A 22,312-nucleotide genomic window follows, 5' to 3' on the forward strand; every position below is an offset into this window, starting at 1 on the left:
CCTCACTCATAACTTAACAATATAGTTTTTATATCCTAACAATGTAAGTTTGTTTTATTTTATTTTTCTTGAAATGTATCATGAGTTTCATCTTCAAATATACTTTGTACTTCAAATACAGTTATAATTAAATAATACATTTTCTGGTTTTCTTCTCTGGGTACCACGCATTTACTTATGTTGGACCTCCTTTGCGAATCTTCTGTAATTATTGCTTTTGTCTTCTATCATTATTTCTGCTTTTCTCATTTTTATTCTTTTTACTTATACTGTAATTCTCCCGTATGCTCCTAAATCCCTGTTTATTTTATTTTTCTAATGATATTGTTTATTTCTGCTCCTTCCTTCTGATTTTACCACTTTTGTTTCATCTCATTTTGTTATCTAGTATCACTTTCCTGAGGTTTTGCATCTCTGCTGCTTGGTTTTCCTTCAAAGAGGTGATGCTTCGTTTTTTCTTAAAAAATCTTGGTGAAATGTTAGTTTATAATTTTCATCTGCTTTCTCAAAACAACAAATTTTGGGTGCAATTGTATTGTCTTTTTAAAAATTCTGCATCCTTTTTCTAACTTCTTATGATATTTATTTTTTAATGCTGTCCTTGCTGTTTTTCTTATTACCCTTTATTAAACGAGTTGTCTTTTTCTTGACTAGCCCTTTTCAGAAGAATCCCATGGAACGTATGGAAAGTAGGATACCAGGATCACCTTCCTGGCTTCACAAAACAAATCTTCCTTCCTTTAGTTTGCAAAGGAAACATCTTGCAAATACAACTTTGTTAAACTCTGTGTTGCTCTGCCTCCTCTTTCCCTATGGTTTTGTGCCCAGGAGGGCTTCTCTTGCTGTCCCCCTTCACCCCAATTTCCACAACTATTACTGTCCACAAGAGATTCAGTATTTATACTTTATAGTCATGCCCTCATCTTCAGGAACTGTGTTTTGATGGTCTTTTCTGAGATCTGTCACCACTTGGCCCCTTTTCCACTTCTTTTTTTTTTTTTTTTAGTTTACTTCCTCCAGTTCAGTTTTTTGCCCTATTCCAGATGTTTTTAATAGAACTTACTCTTATTTTGAAATCCCTGAATTAAGTCTTTCTTCAACTTTCTTTCAAAATGGGATTTTTTTTCTTTTGAGTTACTGCAATGAAAGGGGATAGATAAAAATTTACACAGTTATGATCTTTCCAGAAGTCCCTATATTGATGATTTCATTTAAAAAAATAAATAGTTAACTAGGAAATATTGGAACGGGGGAGAAATGGATTTTGTCTATTGGGTCTCAGTTCTTCAAAATGGTAGTAAGCCCTGATCCAGACATCAAGCTTTATTCTTTTATTAACTTTTGTTATGATCAGTTATAGAGAAACGTTGTTCTTGAGGAATTAAAAGCTTATCTGAAAGACAGAGTAAATGAAAATCCTATGGTTCTTCTTAACAGCATGATTTTTCTTTACTACTACAAAATAGACAGATGCTATAAAAGCCAAATGTTAGCAAGTTTAATTTTTGATACTGATAAAATCAAAACCAAATGGAGAGCAGCCTTGAAAATTCCCTGAGCAGACGAAACCAGTTTAGTCATACAAGCCAAACTTAGTTTAGCTTATTTTGCAAGGCTAAATTGACCTGAGTCATGTCTTGTTTACACCTCTGGAAATTGTAAGCAAAACTTAAACTGTTTCCGAAGGTTGATATGAGGTAACCACTGACCAATTCTCTATCATTTAAGAAAAATCTAATATTATAAACAATCACTGTGAAGAATAAACAGTCACCGCCTTCTCACTATATAAGCTGCTTTGTAACAATATATCCCTGAGCCTCATTCCATGTCTTGGTTTGAGTGCTCCCAGGTTACAAACTGTCTTTTTGGTATTTGCACAATAAACTTTTACTAATTACTTCTTCAGCATGTAAAAAATTAATACACAGAAACCTCAATTAAATAGTATCAGGAGACCAGAAGGGGGAGCTCTCGCACCCTGCGATAAGAGCAGAGCCCAACAGGAAAGGCTCCTCTTCTTTGGCAAGGATGCAGCCAATGAAACTTTAGCCCTCCCAACTTCCTCTTTCCTCTTTATAAAAGCGTTCTTCCTTTGCCATGAAGGTACTTGCTCACCCTGGTTGCAGACCCTGGATTGCAATTCTTTGCTGATCCCAAAGAAACCCATCTTTTTTGGAGAGATATCTGGCATTCTATTTCTTTTAGGTTAACAGGTGATTCAGGAGCTTTACATCTGTTATTTCTGAACTTTCTACAATACTTTTAACTTGACTGCAATGTAGTTTGAAAACTCATACAATTTGAGATTAAATTTTCAACTCCACCATTCCTTCTTTATTCTGCATTTCACTAATTGCACCTGCAATCAACCAGTTTCCTGCTCAAGAGGTTAATTGTTTGCACCTGCATTTTTGCTCCTGCAATTTTGGTGACATTTTGCTATCGGTATGCATGTCTTTATTTACATTTCCAACTTGCTAATCTTACCAAATAGTAGGTTTTTTGCTTAAACTCTTCAAAAATTTTTCGTGTGTGTTTCCAAGGTGAATTTGGAGGCAAGCAATAGATGAGCTGACAATGATTTAGTCAAAAAGTTGTTATTTTTATTTAAAATAATGATGACATTTTCCAAAAGAACAGTCCTTACAAGTAGAACAAATTTAGAGATCAATTTTAAAGGGTTATATACACTTATTATATATTAAAAATACTGTTTTAAAAAACAATAGCACATCTCCTAACTCTTACAAATTATGTCTATTTTTGTCTTTACATGTGTCATGGAAGGTTAAAAGGTTATATTGAAAATATGCCCTTTATGCAGGGTAAATGGTTACCTCCATAAGAGGGATTAATAATTGGGGCTCCTGGACTCTTGAGATTTTTATCTTTTGCCAAATGATGTCTAAGTTCAAGTCATGATAATTTGAAATGAAGTCAAACAGACAAACCACTTAACCTGAGATGAAAATTAATGGTTGGAAATGAATTAACTCCCTAAATATTTAATTACTTACAGATATAAAAGTCAGTGGTCAGGATCAAAGGTAATCTTTTGACACACTGTTGCTCAGAAGGGTCTTTCATGACAAAATCTTTAATTTATTTTTAGGAAATATATATAAGAAAATAAATTTTAAAAAATAACAAGTCAACTGGCAACTCCAGTTTGTTCTGAGAATTACTTGAATCTTATGGTCTCTGTTCTATTGCAATTTTTTTAAAGTGTTGCTAATAGATGCTGCAATCCCACTAGCATAAACCTAAGAAAAATATTAGCTTGTTGAGATCTTGAGAACTAAAAGGTAATAAACTAACCAAATCTGACCAAATATACTGTCAACTGTGAGGCCAGATAGATTTGTTTGTACATTTCCTGTGTCTGTTACTCTCAGTTATGAAGATGAATTTGCAAAGGAGGAAAAGGAAGATAGATTTATTACATATTTTTCTATTATCCTTCCTGTTTCAGGATTTGCCAGGTCTATGGCGCTTGACCAAAAATTGTGTTTTCTGAATTATGCTTAGGTGGTTTGCTATTGTTCAAATTGAAGGAGCTCATTGGAAATTGCCTCTGAGAAATGCTGCAATGTGTTTGCTGTAAAGAAGTTAATGGAACCAGATTCACTGGGTTATACGTTGTTCTTTTTATCAGAACCCTGGGGAAAACACCTCTGGATTTTTCCAGATTAGTCGGCTTTCCTGTGAGTCAGAAGTTAATTTCTGTCTTATGGATACTATGAATGTCTTGACTTGATTGATTTTCCTCGTCTTGTTGGTTGCCAAGAAGTTTAAAGCCAACATTATGACCATCTTTTAAAAGGAGATTAACATGTTTGATATGCATTTTATGTATCCACATCTTATTTCCCTGCATGTATTTTCTCTTTGTTCCTCATTTTCCTTATTTATGGAGTATGGAGAGATATAACAGCCACCTCAAAAATAGGTATATTCTCTAATAGAACCTCAGTTTCAGAAGAACCTTTGATCAAATAAGCATTAACTGTGATTATTAGCACTCTAACATTTCTAACACTTTTAGAGCCAGTGAAAAAATAGGAAAAAATAGGAAGTTAATGTGAAGAGAGATGACAGTTGCTTTGTGAACCTCATGCTTCCTCCTGTAGACTAAAATTGTGTGTATGTGTGTGTATGCCTATGTGACAGGCATAATGGTTGCTCACACACCACTGCCTTGCTAACAGAGCTTTGATTTTCTCAAGACATCAAGAAGAGATCCCTTGATCTCAGAGAAAGTGGGCATAAAACTTCTTGTTTAGAAAGTGGTCATTTTCCATTTCTCATGAAAGAGATAAAGGAGAATTCTGCTAAGGGTCTTTGTGTGAAAATTTCACAAGCAGGAAAGTGGCATGAGAAGTTGTCTTACAGCTCTGGCTTACATCCCTGTCTTAGATCGAGGTCTTGATATCTGGAGCTATAGTAGCTTTCTTGTAGCCATGAGTCAACAAACTTAAGACTAAAACGCCAAAATTCTGAGGATCACAGAGTAGAAACACGGAAAAATCCTGGGTTCTTTATGATACACTGAATAACCGAACTCACACTACCAACTTTTTATCTCTAAACTAATTGTTGTGTAGAAGAAAAAAATATTTTTAATAGTACTTATATATTTTTTTAATGTTACTTGCAATTGAATGTGTTCCTGATGATACAGTCTTGGAAGACAAAGGTTAGGAAGTCTAGCAAATTTTTCTTAGTGACTGATAACAGAAAGAAGACTTATCTCTTCTACAGTCTCAATATTGAAGTTTATTGTAATTTCTTATATGATAAGTAGTCTGACAAGTTTCTCTACCTTTATTGGTACATGTCACAAAAAATATCTGATTATCAGGGAAGTCAAACCAACAGATATTTTTCCTTTATTTTCATATTTTTATTTTTAAGCTTTTAAATTTTATATTTATAAATAAATTAATATTTATATATTTATATTTATAATTTTTAGCAGTTAATAATGAACTCCACTAGCTATTCTTCCAAAATTGATATTTTTGATGCAGATATCCTTTGTATTTTTGAGGTAGACTTATCCAATTTAAATTTATTTGAAATAAACAATGGAAGGCCATTTTTCATTGAACACACACTATAACTTCGTGTGTCTTCCAAAGGAAAGCCTGGCACTTCTTGCATTAATTTTGGATCAGAAACGGGACAATAGGCCCAGAAACAAGGGAAAGAAAACCTATAGAGAATTTCAGAACCACTTTACAGAAATGAAAAGGAAAGTAAATTTATGGAAGTCATTAACATTACAAACAGTGAAAACTATAGTGGAAAGAGTATGAAATAAAGTGCAGAATGGTGAAGAAGAATGTGACATTAGGCAATGAAACAGCAGAAAAAAAAAATCAAAGATGTGATAGATCATAGATAATATTTAAAAAAACATTTATCATTTGCCTAACATTATGCCAAAAAATTTGCATAAAGAGTTTTATTTAAGACTTACAACCACCTTACTAAATAAGTTATATTAATTATTCCCATTTTACGAGTAAGAAAACTGAGCTCTGGAGAGATTCACTAACTGACTCACAGTTACAAAGCTAACAATTAAAGCAAGGATCGACTTGTGTCTTAGCATAATTGTAAAGTCTATACTCCTAACAGCCATATTATGGTGCTCCCAGTAAATACATTAGGACGGCAGTTCATATTCCTATACAGATCACATCTGCATTTTTGTCTAGCATACGTTTGTATATTCATCTATGCCCACAATTCTATTTTCCCACTAATGCTTCAGAGACTTTAGAACTAAAGTCAAATGTTATAATTTGACTATTCATGTAATACAAAATTTTACCATTGTACATATCAGCCAAACTGTTTTCAGCAACCATTTTCATTTCTGCTCCTCAATTAATGTTAATCACAGTGATTATGCTAATCTAGGTTGTATACAGTATACAAGAAATAACAAGGAGAACCATTTTAGACTAAACAGCCAAAACAAGCTCCACAGTAGACACAAATACTTGAATTGTAAATAATTTGAATCAGGTCATATGCTGAATAAACAGCAAACATTTAAATATCAAAGAACAAGCAGAATTTTCTCTTTATAATAGTACATTGTAGTATTTATCTCTTGATGTTTATACTTTCACATTATTTCTGCCATTTATGTACTTTTTTAAAAAATAAATTTATTTATTTATTTTATATTTATTTTTGGCTGTATTGGGTCTTCGTTTCTGTGTGAGGGCTTTCTCCAGTTGCGGCGAGCGAGGGCCACTCTTCATCGCGGTGCGCGGGCCTCTCACCGTCGTGGCATCTCCCGTTGCGGAGCACAGGCTCCAGACGCGCAGGCTCAGTAGTTGTGGCTCACGGGCTTAGTCGCTCTGCAGCATGTGGGATCTTCCCAGACCAGGGCTCGAACCCGTGTGCCCTGCATTGGCAGGCAGATTCTTAACCACTGCGCCACCAGGGAAGCCCCCTTTATGTACTTTTACATTATTCTGAAACAATATATCAATCTGAAAAAATAATAACAGTTTTGTCTAAACAAACATTCAAGTTGATTTCTACCAATGGTACTGACTGTCCATTATGTAATATAACACAGGATGATGGTGAATTGCACACACACTCTTTGGGGAGCTAAAAAAGTGACTATCAGTGCTTGGTAGCAAAAGGCAAATTCAGCTGTGAAAAAAAATTGGAGCCTGAGGAAAATGTGCTCTCCTACATACACTTAGAAAATATTCTTCCATGTTTAGAACCAGTTGGAAAAATGTAATGAAGTTCTACAATTAAAAAATACAATGATACATTACAGTCTATATTATTCAATCTGTTCCCACACGGTTGTCAGCTCTCAAAACCAACATGGCAACATGACATCTATTCAGCCCAGGAACTTCAAGCTGATACTTTTTTCTTGCAAAATCATGCATGGTGGCAAATAAACCAAATCCTATTTTATTTTAAAAATTAATATTTTGTACATCAAAAACTTTTTGCATTAATTTTGATGTGCTTAATATTTTGCTTTATAATATTATTTATCTTGAAGACTAAGTGTTTTGGGCTTGTTAAACTTTGTACCTGCAGTAAGTGCCTCACTCACTTCAATTAATCCCAGTCCTACACTATATGAATCTATTCTAATTTTATATGCTAAGAATCATAGAAAAGTCCAGGCATGCCCAATGAACATTCTCTATAAATCTGATACTCAAGGACACATTGTGGTATGCCTTTTGGGGAGTTGCCAAAAAGGAAATTATGACAAGTAATAACCTGAACTAAAGTTTTTCTTTAAAAATGGAATAGGACTAAGAGGGGGAAGACAATTGTCCTATTTTCATGACCTTAGAAACAGCATGCAGGTAAAGGTCTAAAGCTATTTTACAGTCCTCTTTTGTAAGAAGCTTTTTTTTAAAAGTAAAGGATATTTGGCTACTGGAGAGTAAAAATTTAAGCAAATGTATTAGAACCATCACCTCCAAATATGTGTTTTCTTTTACAAAGCGGTCATGATATTTATTTATGAATTCCAGTGATGTTCCCACCAGCATTTTGAAATTCATTCCTGCAACTTGCTCTCAGAGCTAGATTATGAGCCTCAGGAGTGAAGCAGTCTTGTTAATCTAGAGACACAACACATTTTTCTTAAAATAATTTTGCCAATTTAAGTGCCTAACACTTACATGAGAAGAATGTTGACTATTACTAGAAACCAAGTCTACTCGCGAAGAATGGCCACATGCCAAGATTAATTGAGTTTAAACGATTTGAGCAAGCTTCAAAGGATATTCCAAAAGAAGAAATTAGAAAATATCTGAATATAAATGAATTCTGGAATAAGAGAATGGGTGCCAGCTTTTAAGAAACTAGTTCACACTTGTTTATCAATGCTTGAATAGGTTTGCCAAAAATTAAGTTAAATTATTTTATCATCATACCTTATATCTTATTTGCAGCTGATGTCCTCCAATAGTCTACAGATGGTTAGTTATGCTGGTTTTCTACAGTAAAATCGTAGAGTAAAAAAAAAAAAAAGAAACAACCAAACAAAAGATGTACATATAGTCACATACAGTCAATAATACCCTTGAAAATTCCCAGACATTTCTTCTCATTAAGTTCAAGTTAGCAGGCAGTTGAAGGTATAACTTCCATCACTGGAATAAGTTGTGATTTCTTTAAGCTGAGCACTGGATGAAGTAGTTGGATTGTACTTAGGAGCACGTTGCCAGAAGTACATATCTCTAAATACTAGAAACCCACTCGGTATGGTGATCATTTCACACTATGTTACATATATGGGAACCAAGGCCAAGTAATGGAAAAACATCTTTACATTCTAGTTTTTCATGGTAGTTCTGGGACATTTGTTTATTGAGTAGAATGTGGGTAAAATAGCTTACACCATTTAAAAGGATATTTTTTTCCTCTATCTTGTGTGTGTGTGTAAGGTATGAATTAATTTTTGCAAGTGAAATGCAGCTATGAAGTAACCTCACTGTATTTAATTGAAGACAGATTTTTTTTAAAACTTGCTTGATATAGATAAGCTGGACCTCATTAAAATTAAAGACTTCTACTCTGAAAAATACAATGTCCAGAGAATGAGAAGACGAGCCACAGACCGGGAGAAAATATTTGCCAATCTGAAAAAGCTACATACTGTAGGGAGCCTTTTTACTGTATGTGTCCATCTATATGACATTCTGAAAAAGGCAAAACTATGGATACAGTAAAAAAAACCAATGGTTTCTAGGGACTGTGAGGGCTGGGGGGGAAAAACAAGCAGAGCTCAGAGGATTTTTTAGGACAGTGAAAATACTCTGTACGACACCGTATATCATTACACATTTATTCAAACCCACAGAATGTGCAATGCCAAGAGTGAACCCCAAGGTAAACTACGGACTTTGGATGGTTATAATGTGTCAATGTAGGCTCATCAGTTGCCACAAATATACCATAATGGGGGAGGCTATGCATGTGTGAAGGCAAGTGATAGATGGGAGATTTCTGTACCTTCCCCTCCATGTTCCTGTGAACCTAAAACTGCTCTAAAAAAAGTTCATAAAAAAGAAAAAAAGTATATGAATGTACAATAACTAAAAGAAAAAAGGAAATAATCCAGTTCTACCACTTTTTACTTGAGTGACTCAGTAATTAGATAACACTCTGAAGTTTTGCTTATTCATCTGATAAAGAAAACAGAGTAAGAATCAAGTGAAATTATATATATGTTTATATATAATGTATATTAAAGTGTATTTTTAAAGCATTATAATAGCAATTTTCATTTGAAATAAATATAAATACAATATACTAATTTGAATTATTGTATACATATTAAACAATCTTCAAAAACTCTTACCAGTAATTTGTTGTAGTATAATAAAAACACAGATATATGTAATTTTCAACTCCCCAAAATTAATAGATATATAGAATCTATCTCCCTTGTAGGTAGCATAACACTAGCTAATATCAAATCACAAAATGAAATCAGGAGATCCAGCATATTCTTCACCTTATCAAATTATTGTTTCCATGGTGTTTTATTCAGTGTTTTTTCTATTCTTCCTTTCCACATGTATTCGTTTTGTGCAACATTTTATGAAGTTGAAATCAGAACTGAAGATCTACAATGTATTACTAATTATTGATTGTTTTAGCAGTAGACAAAGAACTGTGTCTTCGAAAAGTTCCAGCTCTGACTACTTCAGCAACTGTGGCGTGATTTACCAGTTATGTTTAACAGTAAAGGATATCACACAATACTCAAGGCTGAGACACACTGCCAGCTTATCAGTCAATCAAGCACTAGTCAGTTTCCTACTCACCACACACTCTCATGGACGCTGTGGGAGAAGAGGAAACTATTGGTGACCGACTCTACTTTCAACTGCTTTTAGTATTTCTGATATAAAGGAAGTCTTTTCTGACCTTCACTTTCCCACCTTCTAATACTTGTAAATGCTTTTGCTTCTAAATACCTAGAATGGATTCTATCATCTGCCAAACTCTGACTCTCCAATTTGGTCTCCAGAAGTCAAGCCTGTCCCTGAGGTCTTGACCACTAGGCCAGGCAGATGATTCAAGGGGAACCAATCAGAGTTCCTTTCTTTGGGATTTAGAACTGTGAACAGGAGATACCAGTCTCAGCTGGGGTTAGAGAGAGAGATTTCGAATTCTGGAAGGCTCTTAATTTCCTGTTACAGTGCCTGCACTGCTTCCTTATGAGTTTCCTAAAACACACTTTTATGTCCTTAGAACAAATTCTCCCTTGTGACTTAATCTAGCTCAAATTTGTTTATACTGTTTGGAACAAAATGTTCTAATTTATGTAAAGTTACTTTTATTATTTATTCTTATTGGAGTATAGTTGATTTACAATGGTGTGTTAGTTTTAGGTGTACAGCAAAGTGATTCAGTTATACATATACATATATTCATGTTTTTTATATTCTTTTCTCATATAGGTGTTCACAGAATATTGAGTAGAATTCCCTGTGCTATACAGTAGGTCCTTGTTGGTTATCTGTCTTATACATGGTAGTATGTGTGATGAACAGTTACTTTTAAATTGATAGTTCTTATCAAGTGAGTGGATATGTCCAAAATAGTAAAGACACTTAAGTAAATGGTTAAAAACACGTGCCTGCCCATATACAAGCTCTCAGCAATACCCAGACATGTCTGGGATTAAGAGCCACATTCCAGTCCGAAATCCTTGGGGAGCACAGCACATTCTTTGACCCGCTCTGAGTTAGAGATATCAGGGCCATGAGGTTACATGGGGCGGTAGATTTGCCAGGTGATTTTTATAAAACTCAAGATTATTGGTCTGTTTATATGTATCTCCTGAACATTTTTGTCCCTTCAGGGTATGTCTAATATAATAAATCAAAAACAATCCCTTGCTCCATGAATGGAGTTGGAAGAAAAACTTTTATTACATTCCAATTCTGAGTGAACTAAGAAAAAACTTCAGATCAAAATTAAAAGCTGAATAGATTTCATAAGGGAAAATATATACAATAAAAAGCTTTGTTATTAGCTATTTTATCAATTGGAAATCTCAAGAACACTGCATCCTGACATGCCCCATGCATATCTGGTCTCTGAAAATTAGAGAGATCGACAACAGGGTTAAGATATTTTGAAGGATGCCTGACAAAAAGACAAAGCTAAAATGATGTCTGTTTGCTTAATCCAAGTAGCTAAAACTAGAAGGGAAAATAAATTCCTCTAGGAAATGCCACACAGTTGAAGGCAGAGTACTTCAAAAGTCCAGAGGAAAGGGTAGGAATTTTTAATACAGAGGTTGATTAGAAATGTAAGAACTCAGAAGTGTTTCTCAAAAGGAGAAGGGTTAGGAAATTTACAAGGAAATCATTTCTAATCAGGGCAGAGACCTAGTGAATTAAGTGCCAGCTCACCTGGAAGTCTCAGAGATTCTAGCCATTGGTTTGAAACAGGAGATCAATTTCTGGCCTTTATGGTGACTTCATCTCAGAAGAGGCATAGTCAAGGGAGGAAAGAACAATGTGATTTCACCAAAGTGATGATGGAGGAGGGAGATTGGATTTCAAAGCCCAATTATGGCTTCAACTTATCCTCTGTGAAGAAATCAGGAGAAGTAGGTAAAGAATCAGTGTTTTATGATCTTCTAAACCTCTCTGTTAATTTTGTTATTACCTATATTTTTTCATGTGAAGAATATCAGAGGCCTCTTTGAAGAAAAAGGTCTGCATGGTTGTGTGGGTTAATAGAGAACTAGAGAGGCTGTATCCCACAACAAGGGAAGTCAGTTGAAAAGTCAAAAGAACATAATCTAGATGGAAGCAGCTATCAAAGGTAAGCGAGGACAAGAGCAGAGTGAATCCCTACAAGTGAAAGATAAGGATTTGGAGCTTGCTGAAATAAAGAAGCAACCATGAAGACCAGAAGGGTCCACATGTAGTAAAGGAGACCAGACATTGAGCTTAAAACGCCAGTGCTGTTTATCAAGACTGAGCCTGCTTTGGCCTTTGGGGCAAGTCCATGACTCAAGTCTCCTGCTGGTCACACTTCAGTTGTGTGACTGGCTAAGTTAGGCAACCTCTTTGTGCCTCAGTTTCCTCACCTGTAAAGAGTAAATAAAATAATACCAGATTAATAAGAGTTGGGAGATTTTAATGTTAGCTAGTGTTTGAGGACAACCTTTTAGCGTAGAGGCTATTAAATAATAGGAATCAATAAGAGGTATTATTAGAGAACTGAAGAAAACATAAATATGGAGTGACCTCTGCATCAGAATATATGCATGATTAATTCATTTCTTGAGCAAACAACTAATTTGTCTTGACATGGGATTAAACATGATTTTAGTCTAAAGAATATAGATATTAAAACAAACAAGCAAAAACCTCAATTAAAGGAGTTCAACATATTGAAGAACATACACGTGAAAATACAGCAAAAAAATTATCCGTGGAGAAATGACTGATTTTACTACTGAGGCAGGAAATACACAAGATAAACCTGAAACATCATGTAGTGTCAAAAAGAAAGTGCTAGGGGCAGAGAGAATGAAAATGATGAGAGTTTGGGGGTAAGTCAAATGGAAGCAGGGACCAAGTAAAAGAACCCCCAATGGACTAAGCTGTAACAATTTGTGCAACAAAATAACTAAAATAGTACTGAATTATAATCCAAAGCATAAAATAAATATCCATGAATCCATACCGATATAAATAATTACATAAATATATAAATAAATAAATAAGGAAGAAAAGACAAATCTCCTATGCAGATGAATCTCAAATAATTTATGTAGATACTCCTCCCTCAAGGAGGTGGAACATGAGTAGTCATTACTGAGCGTGGGCTTCCAAAAAAGGTGTTATAGGAAAAAGAGTAACTTTACAGTAGAGAAACATAACAAACACTACTTCAGCCTAGAGCTCAAAGTCAATAGCAAAAATGATGTCATACTGATAGTGTGTACCTTAGATATGATGTGATGAAAAGGATACTTCCCCTCTGTGCTCTTCCTGCCAAAACCCATAACTACTGTCTAACTGTCAAATTCCAGCTGATGAATATTCTCCAAAATACCTGACCAGACCTCCTCAAAATATTAAGATCATCAAAAACAATGAATGTCTGAGAAACTTTCACTGTCAAAGGAGCCTAAGGAGACATTAAGACTAAATGTGGTAGTATAAAATAAATAAGCTACTAGGCTATATTGTACAACACAGGAAATATAGCCAATATTTTATAATAACTATAAATGGAGTATGACTTTTAAAAATTGTGAATTACTGTGTGTATACCTGAAACATATAATACTGTACATCAACTATACCTCAATAAAAAACAAAAACAAAAAAGACTAAATGTGTGGTATGATATCCTGGATGGGATCCTGAAACAGAAAAAGGACATAAAGTAAGAATTAAGGAAATCTGAATAAAGTATGGTCTTTAGTTAATAAGAATGTATATATTAATATTGGTTCTTTAATTATGACAAACGTATTATACTAATTTAAGATGTTAATGGGGGAAGTAGGTGTGAGACTATAGGAACTCTCTGTATTTTCTTTACAATTTTTCTGTAAGATAAAATGAGATAAGCATTTTCCCTCTATAATATAAACTTCCTGGGGGCAAGAACACTGTTAGGTGTAACTTTCTATCCCCTATATCAACATCTAGCATAGTCTCTAGAACATGGTGGTATTTGGACAAGTTGGTTGAACAAATCAATGAATGCAGGAAAATAGGTGCTAATTATCAACATAATACTGGGTTTAAAGTCATAAATTATGCCTGGCAGTTTCAGGAAAGTTTTTTATAAAACGATAACCAGTAATTTATAGAGTAATATTTATGTATGATGAATACTCCAGAAAGAGCTAAAACATGTATGTACTTTATCTCTTCCCATTTTAAAATGGCATTGTGTCATATTAATAGTTAACTCTTCCCCCTTGTCTCAGACTTACCACCTGCTGTTACTATAGTTCAGACATAATGGTCCTCAACTTAATTTGTTCTTTAAATGGGCCAATTTCCTTCTTGCTCCAAATCTCAACCCATCACATCCACCTCGCCTTCCCTCCTAGTTGCTTTCCCCCTCCCACCCTTACCTAATCAATTCTTACTCGTCTTTTAATCTCAGATTAACTGTCATTTCCTCCAGGAGTGACTCCCTGCCTCCTGGGACTAAGCTAGGTTTTTGTTTTTGTTTTTACTATTTTATATCACCCTCTATCTTTGTGTTTCTCCCATGTCTCTTATATCATTGCAAATACACACACATGCATGCACACATACACATTTAATGACTCCAAACTCTACAAGAGCAAGGATTACGTTAGTTTTGTTCACCCTTGTATCTCCTGCATCTAGCATGATGTCTGAGACATGATAGGACACAATACCTACTTGTCATATGACAATGAATGAAAATACATTAAATAGAAATAGAAAATTTTTAAAAATTATGAAAAATAACAGACAAATGAGTTATCAACTCAACTCCTCTACGCCCCCAAAGGCATCATCTTTCCTATCTCTCCCTCTAGCTATTTAATGTAATTTCATATCTTCTTATCACTCATTTTACTACAAAATAACATACTTTGCAACTGCTCCCTAGTATTCTCTCTCTATATATAACATGCTATCAGTCCTTAAATTACTTAATATAAGAAAGCTATTACGGGCACACATGATAATCCTTTATGTGAGCTAGAAATCCACATACACACAGAAAGAAATTAAAAGGACATATTGTTTACTGACCTTGCAGCCTAGTTTAAATTTGCTTCAATTTAAGGGACTCCTTGGAACACAAAAGCTATGTTTTTCAGCTCCATGTGGACGTACTGCATTACATGAAATATTTGGCTGGGTTCAGTGTCTGAATCCAAAAATATCTCCTTATGTTATTATGACTGCTGCTATCTCTTACAAAATTAGCTGAGCCGTAGAGATAGGAATGTTCTTCTGTTTCACACATGACATGCACACCCATAAACGTGTAAGCATGAGAGAATAAAGGGAGAAGGGCAGACACACACAGAGCTTTCCTAACGTGGAGCACAAAAGCAATTTTGATCATAAATATTCTGTTCTCGAACTACAGAGCAGTGGGACCCAGTCACAGGATCCTATAGAAATTTACCCAGTGCTAGTTGAATTGATTTATCCTTGCAGAATCTAAAAAATAAAAATTAAAAAAAATTTTAAAAGGCTTCAAATATCTAAGTTAGTGTAAATGTGTTAATATATTTTAGCTTTTTTAGACCATTAAAAATCAGACATTTTGCTTTGCAGAATATCATTCGTTCTATGAGAAAAGTAGGGTTTGGGAAACTCAATTTTGAGGGCATTAAGAGAGGAGATAGAAAAGACCTTATATAAGGCAAAATGGCTTAATTTGATCTTATCCTGATTTCATATAGTCAGAGACCCCTCTAATTAAATCTAATTGCCTCAGTTATTAATGAGAGCTTGTGCACTCTTAAGAACGTAAAATGTCCCTGAAAGCAGATATATTTAGTTTATTTACAACTCAAGGGTCTACTAGAAAAATGCAGCAAACTGTGGTTTTACCTGGGTAAGGAGCTCAAGAAAGTGACCAGAGGACATTGGGGGAATTCTTCCCCTTTTTATCAATAAATACCCATTTTGCAATTAGGAGAGAGATTAAAACAACACATTTAATTTAGGAATTTGAACTAAATACCTCTATTTGCATGCAAAATATATTGGACCATTTGAAGTGGCAAAATATTAGGGAACATGAAGATATGTAGACACAATCAATTTATAATTTCATCCTAGTAAAATAATTCTTAAATTCCTAATTCATGCCAATCTATGAAATCCTGCCCAAATTCTTACTTATTGAAAAATTTTCCACAAAGACTACTTTGTAGAATTGCTTTCTGGGGACAGGTTGCATATCAACACTTAAGAGTAACAAAACATCAAATTCTATAATGTCCACAAGTCCAGTAAATATCCAGAGGGGTTATTCTACCTGGGTGCCCTCTGGGGCCAGGAAAATTACAATCACTTACCTATAGGAGACTAAATCTAGTGAGGCAGATGCTTGCATACAATCACTAAAATGGAATGTGATACATAATTTAACAAAAGTATGTGGACTGTGCTATAGGAACTTGGATGAAAGAGCAATTAATTCTGCACCATCAAGGGTAGTTTCAGAGAGCGGTTCCTTGAACTGGACCATAAAGAGAAGAAAATTCCTTCTAAAAATAGTGTAAAATACATAATGATTATCCCCAGAGGTTATCTAGGGATTATTTGGCCTCTCCAAATCACACTCCTCCAAAAATATTAATTTATTCATTTTAAAATTGAGGTATAATTAACAGATAACGTTGTGTAACTTCAAAGTGTATAATGTGTTGATGTGGCACATTTATGTATTGCAATATGACTGCCACCATGGAAGGGAACTTTAGCCATGCATCAAAGAGGAGATATCTCAAAATCTGAAATCAGGGGACTTCCCTGGTGGCTCAGTGGATAAGACTCCAAGTTCCCAATGCAGGGGACCCAGGTTCGATTCCCTACTCAGGGAACTAGATCCCACACGCATGCCACAACTAAGAGTTTGCATGCCACAACTAGGGAGCCCACAAGCTGCAATTAAGACCCAGTGCAAATGGAGGTATTTGTAGTGAGGTGGATGGAGTTAGAGTCTGTCATACAGAATGAAGTAAGTCAGAAAGACAAAAACAAATACAGTATGCTAACACATATATATGGAATCTAAGGGAAAAAAAAAAAAAGGTCCTGAAGAACCTAGTGGCAAGATGGGAATAAAGACACAGACCTACTAGAGAATGGACTTGAGGATATGGGGATGGGGAAGGGTAAGATGTGACAGGGTGAGAGAGTGGCATGGACATATATACACTACCAAATGTAAAATAGATAGCTAGTGGGAAGCAGCCGCATAGCACAGGGAGATCAGCTCGGTGCTTTGTGACCACCTAGAGGGGTGGGATAGGGAGGGTGGGAGGGAGGGAGATGCAAGAGGGAAGAGATATGGGAACATATGTATCTGTATAACTGATTCACTTTGTTATAAAGCAGAAACTAACACACCATTGTAAAGCAATTATACTCCAATAAAGATGTTAAAAAATAATAATATATAAATAAATAAAAACAGCCAAAAAAAAAAAACAGACCCAGTGCAACCAAATAAATATTAAAAAAAAAAGTCTGAAATCTATCCTAATTTACTTGGGTTTCACTTGGTTTGTAGGACCACATTTGCTTTTTTTTTTTTTTTTTTTCTTAAACTTTTTTTTTTTTTTAAAGATTTATTGATTGATTGATTGATTGCTATGTTGGGTCTTCGTTTCTCTGCTAGGGCTTTCTCTAGTTGCGGCAAGCGGGGGCCACTCTTCATCACGGTGCGCGGGCCTCTCACTATCGTGGCCTCTCTTGTTGCGGAGCACAGGCTCCAGACGCGCAGGCTCAGTAGTTGTGGCTCACGGGCCCAGTTGCTCCGCGGCATGTGGGATCTTCCCAGACCAGGGCGCGAACCCGTGTCCCCTGCATTAGCAGGCAGATTCTCAACCACTGCGCCACCAGGGAAGCCCCACATTTGCTTTTATCTGAGTGCACACAGTCATTCAGAAACACACTTTTCCCAAGAATAGAATTGTCCAAAGACACACGATCACACAAAGATAATGTGAAAAATACTCTCACTTATAAAAACTCTTGATTTTCAAGATGCATTCAATAAAATTTCTGAAAAAACAGATAGAAATATAGATGATTTAAGTAAGTCCCTCCAAAAACATAAATAAATCTCAAGTTTAAACATGTTTTTAAATTCATGGTAAAAGTTATTAAAGACTGTGCTGTAACCTTAACTCCATGTTAAGCATCTCAGGTTAGCCACACATTAAGGAATGAAGTAGACAATCTCAGATGACTCAAAATGATTCCCATTGACTACTGTTGAAAAGAGTAAAAAGATGCTTTTGTACATTAAGTGTGAGCAATATTCTATCATGGAGATAGTCTAGGCTGAGCCAATGGAAATTAAAGAAAACAAAGATAAAGAAATGGTTGTGGAACAAAGATAATAAAATGGGGACTCATTTGACAGCAGATGCCACCTTACATTCTTTGCAACTTTTCCCACAACCATAAAGTAGGTAGAGTCTCCATAATGTGGATGAGAAAAGTGAGTTTCCAATAGGTTAAATAATGGGTCTCTGGACCCCATCAGTGAGTAGAAGTGCTGGGCTTCAAAATCATCACGACCCCATTTAGAAGCCAGTGTCTCTTGTAGCTGCAATATTATTCAGGATTTAACTTCTATGCAAGAAAACTGAGAATGATGAGCAGTGTCATAGCAAATTTTAGTTGGTTGATTGCAGTGAAAACCATGTGGAAAACACTGTGATTTGTATATGTCAAAGACATTCTGAAAAATGCAGGGTCTACACTGTCCAATTTTTATGGTTAAAGATCTTTTCTTCTACACTCATGCCCTGATTTTATAGTTAAATAGTAGATAGTGACAGAAAAAAAAAAGAGTGACATATATTCCAGTGGAATAACAGGATGCTGTCCCTCATTTCATCTCATAGAAAGCACACACACACACACACACACACACACACACACACTTACACTTTTTTATACTGAATTTAAAAAGCAAAAGAACAAAGTAGGCTCTAATTAAGGGCACTGGCATTAACCTAGAAACTTTTTCTTTGTCATGTTGGAAAATTGCACCACACTTAACAAGTTGTGGTTTAAATTCATTACTTTCATACACTTCATTAACTTAGAGAAAGTTAAGAGGAAATAATCTATGCATATATTATAGTCCTATCGAAAAGATATCAATCTCTTGAGCTGAAAATATATTCATAAGATTTTACTGTCCTTATATTTAATGAAGAAGAAATCAAATTACTTTTACTTTCTAAGGGAAAAAATCTCAGATGATGTATTTGGATATCTAATTAAAATGCTTATGTACCTTGCCTAATTAAAACTAGACACTTATTCAAAATAACAGGGTGCCTAATGCATCTGTTTATAAATAACTCAGAAGAAATGCCTAGAAACTAGGAGAAGCAGAGTAACTGAACTGTGTTCATGCATTAACCTTCATTTCCCTCAACCTTTTTCACAGGAACACCTTGTGTAAAACAAACCTTGTCCTAATCAAGCTTTTTAAAAAACTTTCAGTGGTGGCAAGCATAAAGGCAAAACATCTAAAGCTAAGAGTTTAATTTTTTTTTCAGCCTCAAGTGTTATGACCACAACCCAGAAATGCATTAGTCAAGCTGGGATTAGAAGATGGCTTTTTTTAAAGGACTTGAACAATTTCATGAATGCAAAATGAATCCCAAGAGCCTGCCTATTCTTGATTTGCTTAAATGTCTTTAATCATAGAAAGAGCCTCTATCTGAGAAGACAGAAACTACTTGTAAAAATCCTAGACAAATCTTGGATGAGGATCTGAGGCATGCCATAATGTTCCTAAATCTTTGAATGAATAGAATAGGTGAATGGAATTTTGACTGGAATAGGGAAGAACTCAAACTTGGTTTTAAGACTCTTCACAAAAACTTTCCTAGAACCTAGGTCAAAATCCATTGTGTTGCAATCTGCTGTCTTCATGGCCTTTATAAACTCTCAGATATGATTCATGTTTATCCTCTCAGGTTTTGAATATTAGGAGCTACAATTTCAGAGCCAATCCAAAAAGAGAGAAAGTGTTGTGTCTAACTGCAATAATTTTGTATGCCCCGCATGGAAATTATAGATGTCTACAGATATTTGTGAGAGAATTGCTTTTTCTACAAGATAATAGGAATAGAATAGAATGGAGCGGTAATTTTGTGAATTCATCCTTTCTAAAACAGGCTAAGACATCAGAATGTGTTCACAGTGAAATTAGAAGGCCATTCATTTGAGGAGGATTCCATTACAGAACAGACCGTTAAGAACCTTTCCAATAAGGCTTCCTATAAAGTAGTTAAAAGGCTGTTTTCCTTTCTCCCACCTTCCCCCCCTTCCCTCCTTCCCTCCCTCTTTGTTTCCCTCTTTCTTTTCATCTTCTGTCCTTCCTTCCTTTGTCACATGTTGTTGGGCATCAACTATGTGCCATGAACTGGGTTAATTAAATGCTGAATATTGTAGACACCCTGCCTGTCCTCTGGGGACTTAGAATCAGTTGAGGAGGCTTTTCATGTCATTGATCTCAATGACCAACTGAATCCACCTCGGAGACTACAAAAATAAAATCAAACCTTCTTTCTTCCTGTTAGTGAGATTTTCAGTTGGTAAGTTACTATTATCTATGATCAACTTCAACTCCATTTATAAATCTTGAAATCGGTTCTACCTCACGTCAAAGATTGGCTACCCACCAATATTTCAATCCCAAACTTTCCTCCAGCTCTTCTTTAAGATTCAGAAAAAATAAATAAAAGTACAATGACCTCTGAAAGAGCATGACAACATTTTAATTAGCCTTGCTTCAGATTTGCTTATGTTGACGTTAGGTCCTTCTAATTCTAAAACTGACCATCCAACACGTATTTCTAAGATTTGAATACGCATATTGATTGACTTGGGTTTATTTTTTGCAAACCCTATATCTTGAATTTTTATTAATCTCAATTTTGAAGTTTGAGTTCTATCATCAATTATAAACAAACATACATAGAAGTTACAACTCACAGAAATTCAGTAGTCTTACGTAGGCCAAAAACTGTGCTCATAGAGTACCCAGAATCATTTAAGTCTCTTTGCAAAGATGCAGTGCCATAAACCTGTGTACTCTGTCCACCTGGGACCACCTCTGAAGTCAGCTTCTCCCTGGCCTCTGAAGTACCACTAGATTATTCAAGAGAGTGAGATGCCTCTTATTTATAGGAAATATTTTTTGAAGGAGATGTTCATCCAAAGCATTAGAAAGTCTCTTTCGCTGCTGAAAGGGTGTGTGCAAATAGTCAACTATGCTGTGTCTGAAGGGCTGGAGTGAATGTGACTTCACTTGTCAACGAGCTGGTAGCATGCAGTGGTGAAGGGCAGAGTCTAGAGGCCGATGGTCTGGGTTTGAATTGGTAATTCACTGTTGGGTGACCTTGGGCAACTTGTTGAAACTATTTGTGTCTCAGATTCCTCACTGGAAGAGTGAGATAATTAATTTTCTCATAGGGTTGTTTTGAAGGTTCTAAGTTAATATTAGTAATGCTCTTGAAACAGTATCAGCTATATAGTAACACATATGTCTATATGTATGTATGTATGTATATACTAGGTTACTTTATGCTAACTTGAAAATGAGCTGTCATTGACTTGAGCAAAGAGACCCAGAAATAAATAATCTCATGTCCAAACCTCACCTTTCTCTTGTTGCAGGCAGATATACCTCCTGAATGAGTGGAAACATGGAGAAATACAAGCTGAAGAAGAAAATTTAGTGTTAAGGTCGGATAATCAAGAACAAGAGTGAAGCCATATGGGAATTACAGTGGAAAAGTCCTGTAAAACTCTTCCTTGCAGATTATTTCTTGTACTAGTTATGGGAGACAGTGTTCACCATGCACCTCTCCCTGAAAAAAACATCTTGAAGGTAATGATTGCTTTTTCTTTTTTTTTTTTTCCCAAATACAGATCAGAGGCATTATTCTGTCTCTTAGTTACCCTAGTTAGCTCTAGGTAGAGGAAATCATTCCAGATATGATATTCTTACCTACCACTCTTAAGACACAGGAACAGTTAAGCAAAATTCACACAAAATTTCAAGGAGGAATCCGCTGGTTACTTTAGTATAGAAAAAGGATCCATCTCTCTTTCTACCCCAGCTCAGAGATGTGAGTGACATTACCTCTAAACCTAAATTCACTGAAGTTGTAAGAGAAGGGCAGATTCAAAAAGAATAGAGAGATATGTGGTCTTTTTAATAGCATGGTTTCCTAGAATCTATTTGTGGATTTCATTACTAGATAGTCACATCTATATTGTCTTTAAAAAAAAAAAAAAGAAACACAATGGTAAGTAGCTAAAATAATCCAAAGTGAACAAAATATTCTTCTGACTTTAAATCTCATGTTTATTGCCTAAACAATTTGAGGACTGCTGCCCTTTGATTTATTTCTATTTACTGCATACGGATTCTTCTTCTCACTTAAAAACTCTTAGTGTTTTCATCAAATAAGAAAAGACAACAGTGTAAAAGAAAGAATCATTTCCTCTCATTACAACTATCTTCGAGCTCCAATTGACTC

The 22,312-nt window shown here is 35.1% G+C and overlaps 1 long non-coding RNA gene across 2 annotated transcripts; it reads right to left on the reverse strand.

Moving 5' to 3' along the window:
• Positions 1-5,250: 5,250 nt before the first annotated feature.
• LOC309662137 lies at positions 5,251-17,314 on the reverse strand. Of its 2 annotated transcripts, XR_014264525.1 has the most exons (3): positions 14,802-17,314; positions 7,947-13,417; positions 5,251-7,631 (listed from the first exon to the last, which is right to left on the reverse strand). It is a non-coding gene; the product is annotated as an uncharacterized lncRNA (long non-coding RNA). The 2 variants fall into 2 exon arrangements; XR_014264526.1 differs by having other exon boundaries at positions 5,251-13,417.
• Positions 17,315-22,312: the final 4,998 nt, after the last annotated feature.

Source organism: Balaenoptera physalus (assembly GCF_965194825.1).
Source record: "Balaenoptera physalus genome assembly, chromosome: 5".
In the NCBI taxonomy this organism is placed as follows: domain Eukaryota; kingdom Metazoa; phylum Chordata; class Mammalia; order Artiodactyla; family Balaenopteridae; genus Balaenoptera; species Balaenoptera physalus.